This window comes from Solenopsis invicta, chromosome 3 (genome assembly GCF_016802725.1).
Source record: "Solenopsis invicta isolate M01_SB chromosome 3, UNIL_Sinv_3.0, whole genome shotgun sequence".
In the NCBI taxonomy this organism is placed as follows: Eukaryota; Metazoa; Arthropoda; class Insecta; order Hymenoptera; family Formicidae; genus Solenopsis; species Solenopsis invicta.
Window position 1 is genome coordinate 22,055,814 of NC_052666.1, and position 14,017 is coordinate 22,069,830.

The window sequence follows — 14,017 nt, forward strand, 5'->3', positions numbered from 1 at the left end:
ATTTGATTAATAATCTTTATTGTTTTTTTTTCTGTTAGTTACTTTTTACATTAAGATTAAATTTAATTATAAATTTAAATTTCCGTTTTAAATTAAATGGAATTTATTAAACATTATTAAGTAGATTTTAAGCATTTTTTTCTGCAATGATTCAGCATGTTTGAAGAAAAAATAAACAACAAACGTATTTAAATTTACTCAACTTTGGTGTAGGTTTCGTCCAACATACGCAATAGCATGTCAGCATAACATGTTCCTACCAGTTTCTACTTCGTTGAATTAACAGAAACAGAACACGCGGGTAATACACTAGATATCGTTTCGCTCGATAAACATCACTCGCAGCACTTTCACCCTTCTTTTGTCGTAAACCACATTTTCGTGTCCAACAAGTTTTTTTTCCATTCAAACATTGTGCTTCCGTGTGTTCGTTTTCCTACTTTTGCTTACTTTCACTTACGTAATATCGCCAAAAAAAAAAAAAAAACGATAGGATTTTAGCATTTTAATTAAAGTTGTTACTGAAATTTGAAGGAGAGAATCAATTCCGAAATTGTTAGTATGTTGAATCCTTTGTGTATATCCTCAAAGTGAGTAGAGCGCACAATCCAAATTAGACGCGGCCATAGAGTGGGAGTCAAATTATAGTCGGTGTCTGCAAGTTCATGCGTTCCATGATGAGTACCAGGACTCGTGCCGCGGAACTTTGCTAATTAACAGCGTGCTGTTAATTAATGTTACAAGCATTTTAGAAACATAATGGTCTCTCGAGATCGTAAAACAGAGTGCACGAGTCATTTCACATTGTTCCGTATCGAATGATGAATACTGTTTGTTTTTGCAGTTAATAATATATGTATATTTAAAAAGTTTGATCGCTATTTGTGTTCCACTTTTCTCATATGCTAATCATTTAAAGGAAAGAGATGAAAATTGGAAAGAGGTAAATTTTATAATTACTTTCTGCGTCAATTAATAGTATCGTTAATTATTTAGCAATATAAAGGAATTTTCATAATGCATTAATCAGCTTTCAGAGAAAAAGAGCTTGTTATCGTTGTTTCATGACTCGGTGCGCTGTTTAACGAATTTCAAACGTTCCATAAATTCTATGCAAGACAGTTAATTTTTGCAACTTACAACTCTCGCACCCACGGGTATAACTTTATTTTTTCCTGATTACAACTTGCTCGAATTCGACGTAACGCAAAGCCGAAATGAAGAAAAGTTTTTAATGTATGCACGTTAAAAGGATTATAAATCAATGCATGGTGAATTGAAATGCGGATACCGCAATTCCATTACAATACCGGATTGCGCGAACATAAATCTTCCCGGAAATAATAATTCAAGCGAACAGTTTCGTGTGTCTCGAAGGTTCTCCGTCATCTGCGATAGCCGCGGAACTTGTTGGACCTTAGCCGATGAAAATCGACGCTGAAGGAACGCAGGCCACGGCCAAAAGATATTAATATGTAAAGTAACGGCGCTTCGCGAGTGCTTCGCCTCGCGATGCGCGCTTCATCATCGCCAGAATCGATGCCAGCCATCGTAGATACTGCACATCCACTCTACCGTGCCACTCGTATGGCTGCATTAATGCGCGGTTAAGACGGGCGAGACGCCAAGAGCAGTAACTTATTATGACAACGTCATTGAAATAAAAGTCGATCTATGTGACGGGAAACAAAAATTGAAAGAACGCAACACTGTTTCTCAGTAATTTATTGGGTAAATGGTAAAATTTTTGTCAGCTTAAGGTCTGTCTTTCGACAAAAATACCTTGTTGTTAAATAAGTTGTACTTTGTATAGATTTCATAGAATTATAATTACTTTTGTATAATTAAAATATAAGGGGCGGTCAAATGAAAACGAGACAGACTGTATTACACAGTATATACAGCCTGTTTCGTTTTCATTTGACTGCCCTTTATATATACATGTCAACGTATACGATTCTATTTTTTATCAAAAAGAGGAAAAAATAAAAAAATTTAGATTTCCTTATCGACTTTTATCTCAATACGGTGATCAAAGGTGTCAGTTCACAGAAGCATTTATTTTGTGGGAAAGGTGAAGGATATATGCGCGAAATAAAACCAGATCCGGATATAAAATAAATAAATAATGTTGTATTGATGGAATTATTATAAACTTTAGAAGTCTAATTTAACAGAATATAATGTTGTACCATTTGTGTACGCGAGATTTCGATGAAATAGTATATGTAGAGATCTGTTTCGTAAATCGTATGTGTGTATGATAAATTATATGCGTAAGTCACATTTAATCGGTAAGATTAACGACGTCAGCTTCACCTTAATAACTAATCTTGTTTGCCGTTATTTTATTTTAGTAACTTTAGCAATTTTGGCGAAATTTGGTATTAATTCTGTGTGGTAAACCTGTGCTATTTTTGTTGCGTATCTTCCGCGCGCAATAACACGCGCATGAATTATGCACAACATGGTTTTAGTTGCATCGATTTATCAATGTCTACAATTACTTATAGTCAGTTAATCCTGCGTGATAAAGTTATTTAACTGTCGGTACTATAATCGCTGCCATCATTAATTCGCTGAAATGTATTGCGATAACGCAGATATAATTTCATACATTTCATTCGACTGCGAAGCTTATTAACCGCGGAGTTTTGTTGCGGTTTTCGTGAAATAAGCTAACCGTCTGAAAATGAGTTCTTAATGACTGCCTAACTTACTCCTAATTGATCCTTAATTCCGCTTAATTTATACGACGGGGGAGCGACAGTGAAATCACGGTAACGATGAAGTAGTAAACGACTTTCCGGCTGGAAAGAAATCGCGTTCATCAAAGAACAATCGAAACCACGTGGGGGAAGAAGCGGGAGCGCAACGTGCAAGAAACGCATGCAAGCCGACAAGAAAAGAGTAATGCGCGATTAAGCAGGCGCACACCATCGTTTGTAACGGCTTACTGAAAGCAAACGCACGCCAGCGTCAACCCCCGCGGTCTTCTCTCTCACCCACACAACGTCTGGGGAGAACGACTGGAACTTACTCCAGCGAGTTTTGTTGCGGTTTCCGCGAAATTGCTTTATAATTCCTGATTTATATTTCCCCTGGCCGGCGGCGCGTCCGCCACCCCCTTTTCACGCTCTCTTCTCCGCGTCTTCCGCCAGCCCGGCGCGTATTCGAGAATGACGTCCCCCCCGTTCCTTAACGCATATTTCTTCCTCCGCCGAGCACGCTTAACGCTCGCTTAGATATCACTTACTCGAATCGTCGCGAAAGCGACTCTCTCTCATTTCTGCGGGGATTTTTCCGAGCCGCGCGTATACAGTAAATAGTTGTAGTGGACGTGAATCGTGTTCCCTTGATTCTTCTATCGCTTATTGATATCTTGTTTTTTCTGCCACGAGACTTTAACGCTTTAGCCAATATTTACATATTGAGGCACGAGTTAATTTCATGGGTTTTATTATTTAAAACAAGTAACCAAACCAGTTACCTCGCGTTAATTCCGTTATTGTACGATTGAATCTATGCTGAAATTCTCGGTGAGATTTTGATGGGTAGAGATCGACTCGATTCAACGTCACGTTGCGTCATTCCCATGTCAGTGCGCGCAGCGCACAATTTCCCTGTACCCATTATAATTGCTTCGCACCTATCGCACGTGCTGTCACAGCGATATTGCGAGCTTGATCTCGCGCGCAAAATGAATGTCATATCACGAACGATTAATTGGTAATAACTCTAATAACTAATCAATAGACAGTGCCTCCGGGCAAATCATTTTGTATTATAAAATACAATATTATTGTACGCTTAGATTTACAACACTATTACAATTTACAAATAGCTGTTAAATCACAATATTTGCGATGCGATTAAATACCTGTACGGGCCGCCTGCGGAATAGGATTACTACTATTGTTTATAACAAACAAAGGGATTATCGGTATGATGGCTGTGATACTTGCATGGATAGCTGGTATCAGTATTTGATCAGTATTATCCAGTTGTGCCGCTACGTAGTCGTACGATTGGATCTCGGCGAAACCTGCTTGGTGATGTAATTACACCGTCATGGTCCAAGCACCACCTGCGAACCAATTGTGGAGAAACCGAATTTAGACTAACATAATTGCGGGGGAGATTGTTGCGGATTCTAAAATAGATTAGCGGGATCCGATGCGCCGCGTGATGACGTCGATCTCGTCCATTTTCTGAGCAACCGAATGAATTTGGATCTCTCTTCGAGATACGATGTTTACAAGATGAATCCACATGGAAGGAAAGAAGCTAAGTCATTATATAAATGTATATTTCGGCCTCGTGACTTTTCTTCATCGTCCACGGCTTTGCGCGAGAACACGCGAATTTGCTGCGAGGCAGAGGTAGATAAACAGACGGCGCGTAATGCATACGCAACGGAGTCAGCTACTCCTGAAAGCGAGGGAATGAATTGTTTTTGCGATAAGCCCGTATCTCGAGCGCGATTTCTTTCGTGCTGGGGTCAGGACGCGTCTCCCGTTCTCTTTCTCTTTGCTCGCCTTGTTTTTTGCCCGGAAAGTAGGCGGCCCGTTTAAATTAGACCATTATCTTATGGAACAGTCAACATACGATAATTGCAGTTTTTGCCAGACATTTATTAATTAATCATCCGAAAGATATTACTCCATGTAGAATTAAAATTTTGACGATCTAGTTAACTCCATCTACTTTGCGATAATTTTCTCTGCATTTCTCGCCAATTTAATTTAAAATTGGATGTAATAGTAATTATTGTACAAACATTAATGGAAAAGATTCGAGATGCACAAGAATTGACTTTATTCTGAAGCGCGTTGAACGGTAAAATTTAGACGCAATTCTAGCACGCTTACTAACAGTTTGTATGAATAAAATCGTGGTTTTACTCGAAGTGGTATCTCTTGTTATGGTTTGCATTTTGAGCAAAATAGATTTAACGACGGACGGGCATTGTAACGCTCAATAACTTTGCGTGGGGAAACAAGCCGATGATGGTGACGTTGGAAGTGAGGATAAACCAGTGTAATATAAGTGAGGGAGGAAAGCGAAATCCGCGCAGAACACGTCTCATCCGGAAACGCGTATTGCAAATTCCGACTCTTTCCGTCGTTGTGCCCGTCCGACGCGAATATCGAGCGACACGAAAATGGAATATTGATATTTCGAGTACACGCGGATACACGGGCGCGAATGCCGCGGTAGAGATACGTACGGAGCGCATAAACATCGCTGCATGGACAATTCTATGGCCTCTGCACCCAGCTTCCTGTTTTTCTACTCGCTGCTATATCATCGCCCTCTTCCTCCCGCACCAACGTCATCCTTCTCTCAATTCCATTTTGCGTCATACTATTCGTTTTCACAGATATCTAGAATAATGAACATCTCCTCTACAGATAGAGAAAACTAATAGCAATTTAACGTGTCGGTGTGGTGCAATAAGATTTTTAATTCCTCTTGAGGTCGTAAAGATCGCTCAGCGAGTATTATTCGTTAGAGAAAATTAACGGGCGTGAGAAAATAACTTTTTACTCGCAAACTCTCAATATTGTTAAGAAATACAAATTGAACAGCTTTTAAATTGTTCGAAACTAAATGATGTATGTCTGGAAAAAATTTGTAATTGTCTGCTGTACGCATCTATTGCATGCATTCGAAAAGGAGTTATTTCCTCATCACAAATTAAACGGTGCATTGTTTAAAATTTTTCTTCCATTTAACTTAACTAATACCACTGGTGTCTACTACGTAACAGTATTACTCGCATAGAAGTGGTACAAGCGTTATCAACCGTTTCAGATTCGACGAAGCGTTCTATAAGCAGCAGGCAAACGTAAATTTAATCCACCGCGGTTTAATACCGTACACGGCACGAACCGTGATGAATTTCCACTGAATATCATTTGCTCGATTTTACGTTGGTGATTTGCAAGAATAAAAGTTCGGATGAATTTGTTTTGAATAAGAGATTTTAAAAATTGGATAAATCAATATTAGCAGCTTGGTAGAAAAAAAAAAAAAAAAAAATTACCGCGTTGACGTTACAGTTATCGTAAGTTTTTAATAAATGACTTGAATTAGTAATATAATTAAAGAATTTTGGAACATTATTATTAATATTGTATGGTTTGTCGAAAGTAGCATGGTAGACATCATGATTTGTCATCGCTATATGTCTAATCATTGCAATTCCTATCATATGCATACGCGCGACACATTTGATTCACGTCCATGTTGCTCATCAATCTGATGCAATAATGGATGAAGATGTTTGAACAGTTTCAGTGAAATTGTTATAGTATGTTATGCAATATTATGACGTATTGCTGTTTTCTGCGTCTGTAACTTGAACAGTTGTTGAAAAATAATATAATTCATTAATATACTGTACTCTGTAAAATATACAAACGATTCGATGATTTTGTTCTGCAAATTTTTTTTCTTTGAAAAAGTAAAAAAGCTGTAGTCATAACATTTATATACAATTTTTTGAAAATAATTATAAAAATATTTTTTAGAGATGTAAAGTATATATAAATTATTGAAGAACTTTTTTTATACTTAAAAGTAATGAAAATTAACTCAGAAATATCGCTGTCTAACGTACAGAGCGATTTGTTGGCTTATTTATATGTATTTACGTAAGAATGTTTGATCATTAATTGAAAGCAAAGTGCACGTAAGATAACGTGTGTAGCTCTGCTGTATTTCTTTTTAAATATTTTATATCTCATTTTTTTTATGGAAATATCAAAATTTTAAATCACAAGGACCAACCCATAGAATGCAATAAGCAATAACTTGTCCAATAAAAATATTAAAGAGAAATCTGATGAATTTATTTCTTCTATACATGGCAGCTTCACGCAAATTGCATTGATTTATTCTTGACGACTTTTACATCTCTGTTCAAAGTTATTCGATCTGATTGCTCGGCCCCGTTGGGTACCAGTTTTTCGCAGTATTTCGTCACCTTCTTTTTCCCCGTTCGCCCCTGATTCGCGAGCTAGGCAAGCGCGACGACAGATTTATGGATTCTCTTGACAGTGGCGGAAACGGCGGGTCGCGGGTGGTAGTTGGCGGATCTGCCAAGCGGCGGCAGACACAAGAGTGCATCGCTTCTCCGGCAGCAATACCGCATATCCCCATCGAGCGATACGTGTACGACACTAACACAAACACACACACGCACATACGAGGATATTTCTCACAGTGCATCACGGTGCATCTTTTCTGCAGCCCGTGGCCGACGAAATTAGCAAACCAAATTCGAAGCCGACCGTCGCGTCGTCGTCGGCTCGAGCAGCCGCGGAAAGGTTCGAATTTATTCGCGGCCGGGCGCATCGCCGGCACGGTAAAAAGCTCGCCTCGGCGCCCCGCAACGCACATCCCGTTAAATACGACGGCATTAAATATTTCCCGAGGAGGAAGGAAACGCTTAACGCTATACGATTATTAAGAGTTACCGGGGTCTGCGATGACATTATGGCGATAATATCTGCGTTCGAAAGGCGAACGCGCTGCGTATCTACTGACGGCGATATTCAGCGCGTTTTCATGCCGTTAATGAAAAAAATGCTCGTTAGTCGAATTAATTATGAACGTCACATGCAAATCTCTCTCTTTGTTAAGCTCCACTTTGGCTTATTGCTCTTACGTCGGAGAATATTTCAATATTGTATTGCACGAATCATTAGTATTTTAATGTCAACTTCTAATTAAATATATGTTTAGTATATTAAATATACATTTAAATTTATATGATAAATGTGTTTCTTTTATATTTTTTTATAAATATTATTTTTTTGTATTTAGTAATAAAAAATTGTCAGGATACGATTTAAACTTTTCTTATATTTGAGTCATGAATATTTTATATTCAATTGAGACATTAAGACATGCATTCTGGGCCAAATTTATATATTAGTGTGAAGTTAGCGCCCAACTTTATAAAAAACAAAAATGCTTCATACATATCGATTGTACTTTGTTTGTACCCGTTTGTACTACTTTTGCTTTCATTTATACCTCAAGGGGTAAAAAGTTATAAGGGGGTGAAGAAATGGCCAGCGCCCAACTAACAGATTTTTAAATTTTGTTTATGCCATTCGAAAGAGCATTGTTTGTACCCGTTTGTACATCTTTTGTTTTTGTTTGTACCTCAAGGGGTGCGGAGATACAGCGTTTTTCAATTTTATTCCCCCTTCCACCGAAAACTTAGCCATTTTATAAGATATCGAAAAATGACCAACGGCATTCTAAAGAAAATCGTTTGTACTCGTTTATACCACTTATGTTTTTGTTTGTGGCCTGAAAGGCTTCGAAGATACAGCGTTTTCAGTTTTACGCTTTTCAATTTTTTTTGTCCGAATCTTTTGAGGTACAAACAAAAATAAGGTGGTACAAACGGGTACAAACGACGCTCTTTCGAATGCCATTGGCCGTTTCTCGATATCTTTTAAAACGGCCAAATTTCTGGAGGAAGAGTGTACGTAAAAATTGAAAATGTATTTCTTATATTTCCTCGCCCCTTTAGGTACAAACAAAAAGAAAAAAAAGGTACAAATGGGTACAAACGATTCTCTTTCAAATACCGTTGGTTATTTTTTGATATCTTATAAAATAGATAAGTTCTCGTTGGAAGGCGGAGTAAAACTGAAAAGCGCTGTATCTCCGAACCCTTTAAGATACAAACGTAAACAAGAGAGATACAAACGGGTACAAAGGATGCTCTTTCGAATGGCATAAACAAAATTTAAAAATCTGTTAGTTGGGCGCTGGCTATTTTTTTACTCCCTTATAACTTTTTACTCCTTGAGGTACAAACAAAAAGTGGTACAACAAAGTACAATCGATATGTAGCATGTACATCGATTAAGCATTTTTGTTTTTTATAAAGTTCGACGCTAACTTCACACCGGTAATTTTAGTTTATATTAAAAAAAAATGCTACGAAGAGCATTTGCACGGAGCATTGATTATCGCTTAACATTACAAGCTATTAAAACGTAGTATAAAATATTACATTCCGAACGAGTTATTAATTTTACTCGACATTTTCCGATATCGATTACATTCTTGATGACATGATTTCCTTTTTATCTAAAAAATTCTTTTTTGAACAGAAAGGCACGGAGGCATATTCCCCAGATCTGCGTATCCCAGGATGATATGCGCGATTCATTAAACATTCAGGAAAGTCATATGCCATAAACTTTAACGCGCATGCGGATCTTTTTCTCTTTTATAACACCCTTGAGAATCGCGTGGCTTCGGAAATTCAGGACCATTGGGTATTTGGACAAGAGAGTTAAGAGGTTAAAAGGAATGTTGGTCTTTTAACATGTCTATGTGTAAATGTGTTTTCTTTCATTTTATTATCTCGTTGATCGATCTCCAAAATATCGAGAATTCAGAATATTGGAATTATTTGGTAAAAGAAACGTACGTCAAACGCGCGTTCCTGAACACAATGTTTAATTGAGACAAACTTTGCCTTCTTCAATCTTCCATGTTTTATTTCCTATTTTCTTCTTTTTTTTATTTTCCATACACTGATCGAACTATCAGCGTGGCATTGCAACAAAGGCTAACAGCGTATATTCCGCGAAACACGATATTTCAATTAAATCTATCGTGATTGGGATAAAGCTCGACTGTGCGCTATGACCGTGCCAATAAAACGAACCCGATATTGGGTGTTAAGAAAGGAATAACTTTGACAATGAGCATAGCAAACAGAGAAGCAATATATAATGTTTTATCGTATCAATTTTTATTTAATTTCAACGATTATATTTTATACGAAAGCACTGTATGCTTTTAAGTTATAATACTTTATAACATTTTTATTTTTATTAAATTTTATGGAGAATATTATATACTCTTTTACATTAATAAAAAAAATGTTTGAATAAATGAACTGGCTGTTGCATTTTATAACATGTATATATTTTTATGCTACGTCACTCGCATTGAGTTTCTTGTTTACAAATCTATTCACGAATTTAGAATGAGTTTTCCCAAATATACGGTATATGAAATGAGCTGGGACAAGCTTATTTTATTGCTAAAGTTATCCCAAAGGCATTATAAAGTTATGGCTTCTTAAAAGCTTTTAACGAGCACCTCGCACGCGATATCTTTATTTAACCGTACTTAGCGCACGTGATCCTGAATACATTTCGCGTTACAGACGGTTACTTGGGGCAGTGCACATTATTAATTGTAAATAATTATGAATTTTATACTAAAATTGATCGCAAATTGGACATGTCTTACAAAAAATTATATTTAATATTATGTACGACAGTATGCGATAAACAATTTACGAATTTTACAATTAAAGTGTGTTATAAATGCGTAAATTTATAAAGACGGCGATCGTTGTACAAGATCCGAATTACGACGGAAAAACGATAGACTTCAAACACGGTTAGCACTTATTGTAAGGAGATCAGGTAACCTGGAATAGGGAAGTAAAGGAAGACGGTCGATCGAGAGACGGTATGGGATGAGGCGAAATCCACTATCAAAGTAGATGCTTCCCTGGCGTGCCATACGTTTCCTTCGCTACTCTCCTAAAGTGCAAACCCACCAAATAGGTAGGAGGAAACGGTTCGGCGAACAGCTGCTTACGGTTTCATAACCGCTTCATAGATTCGAAGGACTACGATCTATCAGACCACCATAATATTCATTTCAACTATGGAGAAAATCAGATATCTCTCTCATATGTAGGATATAGCGCGCTTTCAGTTTCTTATTAACATCTTTATTCTCCATCTCGAAAAGAAAAATTCCAAGAAAAAAATTGAAAACTTCATGTCATGTTGTCTTTTCTTCTTTTTGTTGTAATTTTCTATGATTTATAAATGTACAACAGCTTTTGTGTAAATACAAAAAACGAAGATTTTCTTAGTCAAAGATCTTTGTTTTTTTAATTACAAAATAGAAAAATAAAAATAAAAAATAAATTATTAAATGAATACAATATAAATTTATATTTGAGAAATTGATAATGATGATCATCAAGCAGATTGTCAATTTAGCTACAATTTAGATTTAGACACTTTAGATTTATTAAGCTTTAAAAATATGATAAATGTTAGCGCGCGATTTGTTTTAATGAAAAATAAAAAAAAAACTTTAGCCTATAATTTATACACGTTAACATTCATTTGGCAGCGATCGACGTGATTTATCGCAGATCGTTTTCACAGGATTCCCAATCGTTGGGCTCCTTGATTAACGTGCGCTACGAAGCTCGCTCGGCCTTCGAAGATTAACGATGGGAACCGTTAAGAAAAGCGGAACACTCGTCCGGGCGGAAGTTCTGTTCGTGACACGCCATGTCGTTTGCAATCCTTTGATTTCTCCGACACTGGTATCCGGTGCACGCTAGATTCGAATTAGGATAATAATCGCATATACATATATCTAATAGCCGCCGTGTCGGTCTTTCGAAAGGTCTTTTTCACGCGTCGCCGTGAAACTGCGGAATCGCGTGAGTTTTTGATTCATGAGGTACCTTTGTGAATAGTTTCCCTCTGTTGGGCATTAACTACTCATTTCTGAGATGCGACGATGTTATTTCTATGCAAAAAGAGAATAAACGTACAAAAATTACATTCCGATTATCGTAGATAAACCTTTCATAAAACTTTTTTTTTTTTTTTTTTTAAATAAAATATGAATGATTGGTGATATGGTGATGTAAAAATAATTACATATTTATTCTCTTGCTTCATACTGGTTTATGCAAATAATACACTTACACAAACTTATTTATCTAACGACATAAAAAAGATTTTTTTTTTGACATGAAATATATTTCTCATGTTAATTATAGCTTTTATATCTTATAGCTACGTTGCTCTGTTTCTATCCCGCACTGTTGTAACACGTTGTAATCTTCTGTGACTGCTATAATTACAAGCGTGTGTGGTTCTCTAACCAAACCTGTATACGAATATTAATAACACGCGCGTTACAAAGTGCGACCTGCTCAATAATATAGTATCCAGTGCTTCTAATTCAAATATATAGGTTCCAAGTAAGAGAGCAACGCGACCGACACGCGAAGTGTAGGTAGATCGTTGCTCGCGGGGTGCCTAATCTCAAATAAACTTTACCTGCCGTACTTAAACTGGAAGGAAGGGTAGACAGATTGCTCGAAGTGCACCGTGAGCAGCGTGCAGCAGTAGTGAGGTACTACCATGAAGATAGTTTCCAAGATAGTAAGATACGAATTAATTCTCCCAACATGTAGAATGGCCTACACGGTCAGGGTTAACTGTCGTGCTCTTTTCCAATCTGCCTCGTACGTCATTTTCAATTTGTGACTCCAGCTTGTAACTTTTTATATATAGGAGAGAGTCGCGGAATACGTTACATTTAAATTATTTTTTTATATTTCTCGTTTAGTATTGATTTATATGCAAATGTTGTATTTATTACAAGATCTGTTGCAACATGCTGCAAAAGCTGCAACTAAATCGTTTAAATTGTATCTCTTAAATCGTGTTGTTTTTGAAAGTATTGAATTTATGATAAAGTATAATTAAAAGAAATTATTAATTGATATTTATTTTATATCAATAATTTATTGAAAAAAGATCAATTTGTTAAACTTAAATTGACTTGAATTAATCTTTGTAATTGACATATTTTTGTCATTAAATGGTACTTATATTAAGTAAAAATAAATATATAAATTTAATAGTTTGGAATATCTTTATGCTGATTAGTATCGAAAAGTGAAAAATGGAATATGAATACGAATCAAAAATTGAGTTTTTAATAACGTCGAAATGATTAGAGAAATTTATTGTAGGGATGTTTTTTTTTAATTCTATTTTTTGATAACGACTTTGATGCTTTTGTTGAAAAAAAAAATACACGTGTGTTTCACATACTGACGCGGTATAACGAAAAAAATACAAAGACTGCGACTGTGTGCCAGAGATATTTTGCTGCATGGCGGATATCGCAGATTGATCTGGTCAGTAAGCAAATTAACATCTTGTTAGTACATAATTGCGCAATCACCGTGGCGCAGAATGGAGGGTAAATAAACGGAACGAAGCGTTTGAAAACTAATGACCTTTCGAGGGTGCTGCTCTTGGCGAACAATTCCGCAATCGAATGATAAAAAATTGATCGACAATATCACGATTAATAAGTCTACCAGGTGAATTACAATGTTGCTTCAGGGCATTATTATCATTGACTTAAATGACTGTTATTATTCGCGAGAATATTTGCGTAAACACGAGTTTCTGTAATTCTGTAGAAATGAAAAACGAGGCCAGGGTCATATTGATTTAATGGCATAATCGCGTCAAAGTAGAATCATGTAATTATTAGAATTTTTAATGTTCATCCGCGGCGAACAATTAAAAAGGTAACGAGGTGCCACTTTGCGAATGGGATGATTCACCCTTTCGTACTCTTTCTTCTCTTCCTGTCCTGTTTCCTTACCTTGTGGTATTCATTCGCCTTTCTTAGCACGAGTATTACGCAGAAGCAGGCACGGAATGAGTAATGGAAACCTCTTTTTGTTCCATTCTCGCTGCTTACTGAAAACTGATTTTCCTCATTGGCGAAACGCCTTTTGAAATTATCGCGTTAAAAGCTTATAGCATCGGTCACTTGGTACGAGGGCAGTTTTACGAAAAGCTTTTCCACCAACCAACCGCCGGTCTTTGGCACAAACAGGATGAGCGGACTTCCGTTTCGTATTTTTCGCGTATTGGTCGCGCGAGAGTTTTGCTCGCGGTATAAAGCGAACTCGCGGAACAATTACTTACGCCTGATCGTGTCAATGATTGTTTGCCCTCGTAAACGCGGAGCGAATGGCCATGTCGAACGCGTAGTGATCGTTTAACGTTGCCAAGAAGTTACGGCGCCTGTGGTTCTTCGACGAATTTGTTGGGAATGGAATTTTTTTGCGAAATTAGCCAAGAAATAATGAAATGTTTGCAACGCAGAAACAATG

The 14,017-nt window shown here is 36.8% G+C and overlaps 1 protein-coding gene and 1 long non-coding RNA gene across 5 annotated transcripts in view; one reads left to right on the plus strand and one right to left on the minus strand.

The window, feature by feature from the left end:
• The window catches only part of LOC105196718, a 367,858-nt gene that overhangs the window by 51,133 nt on the left and 302,708 nt on the right, over positions 1 to 14,017 (plus strand). The window lies entirely within an intron of this gene.
• Positions 2,114 to 7,724, minus strand: LOC113003814. The gene is made up of 3 exons (XR_003268691.2): positions 6,992 to 7,724; positions 5,231 to 5,387; positions 2,114 to 4,087 (listed from the first exon to the last, which is right to left on the minus strand). It is a non-coding gene; the product is annotated as an uncharacterized LOC113003814 (long non-coding RNA).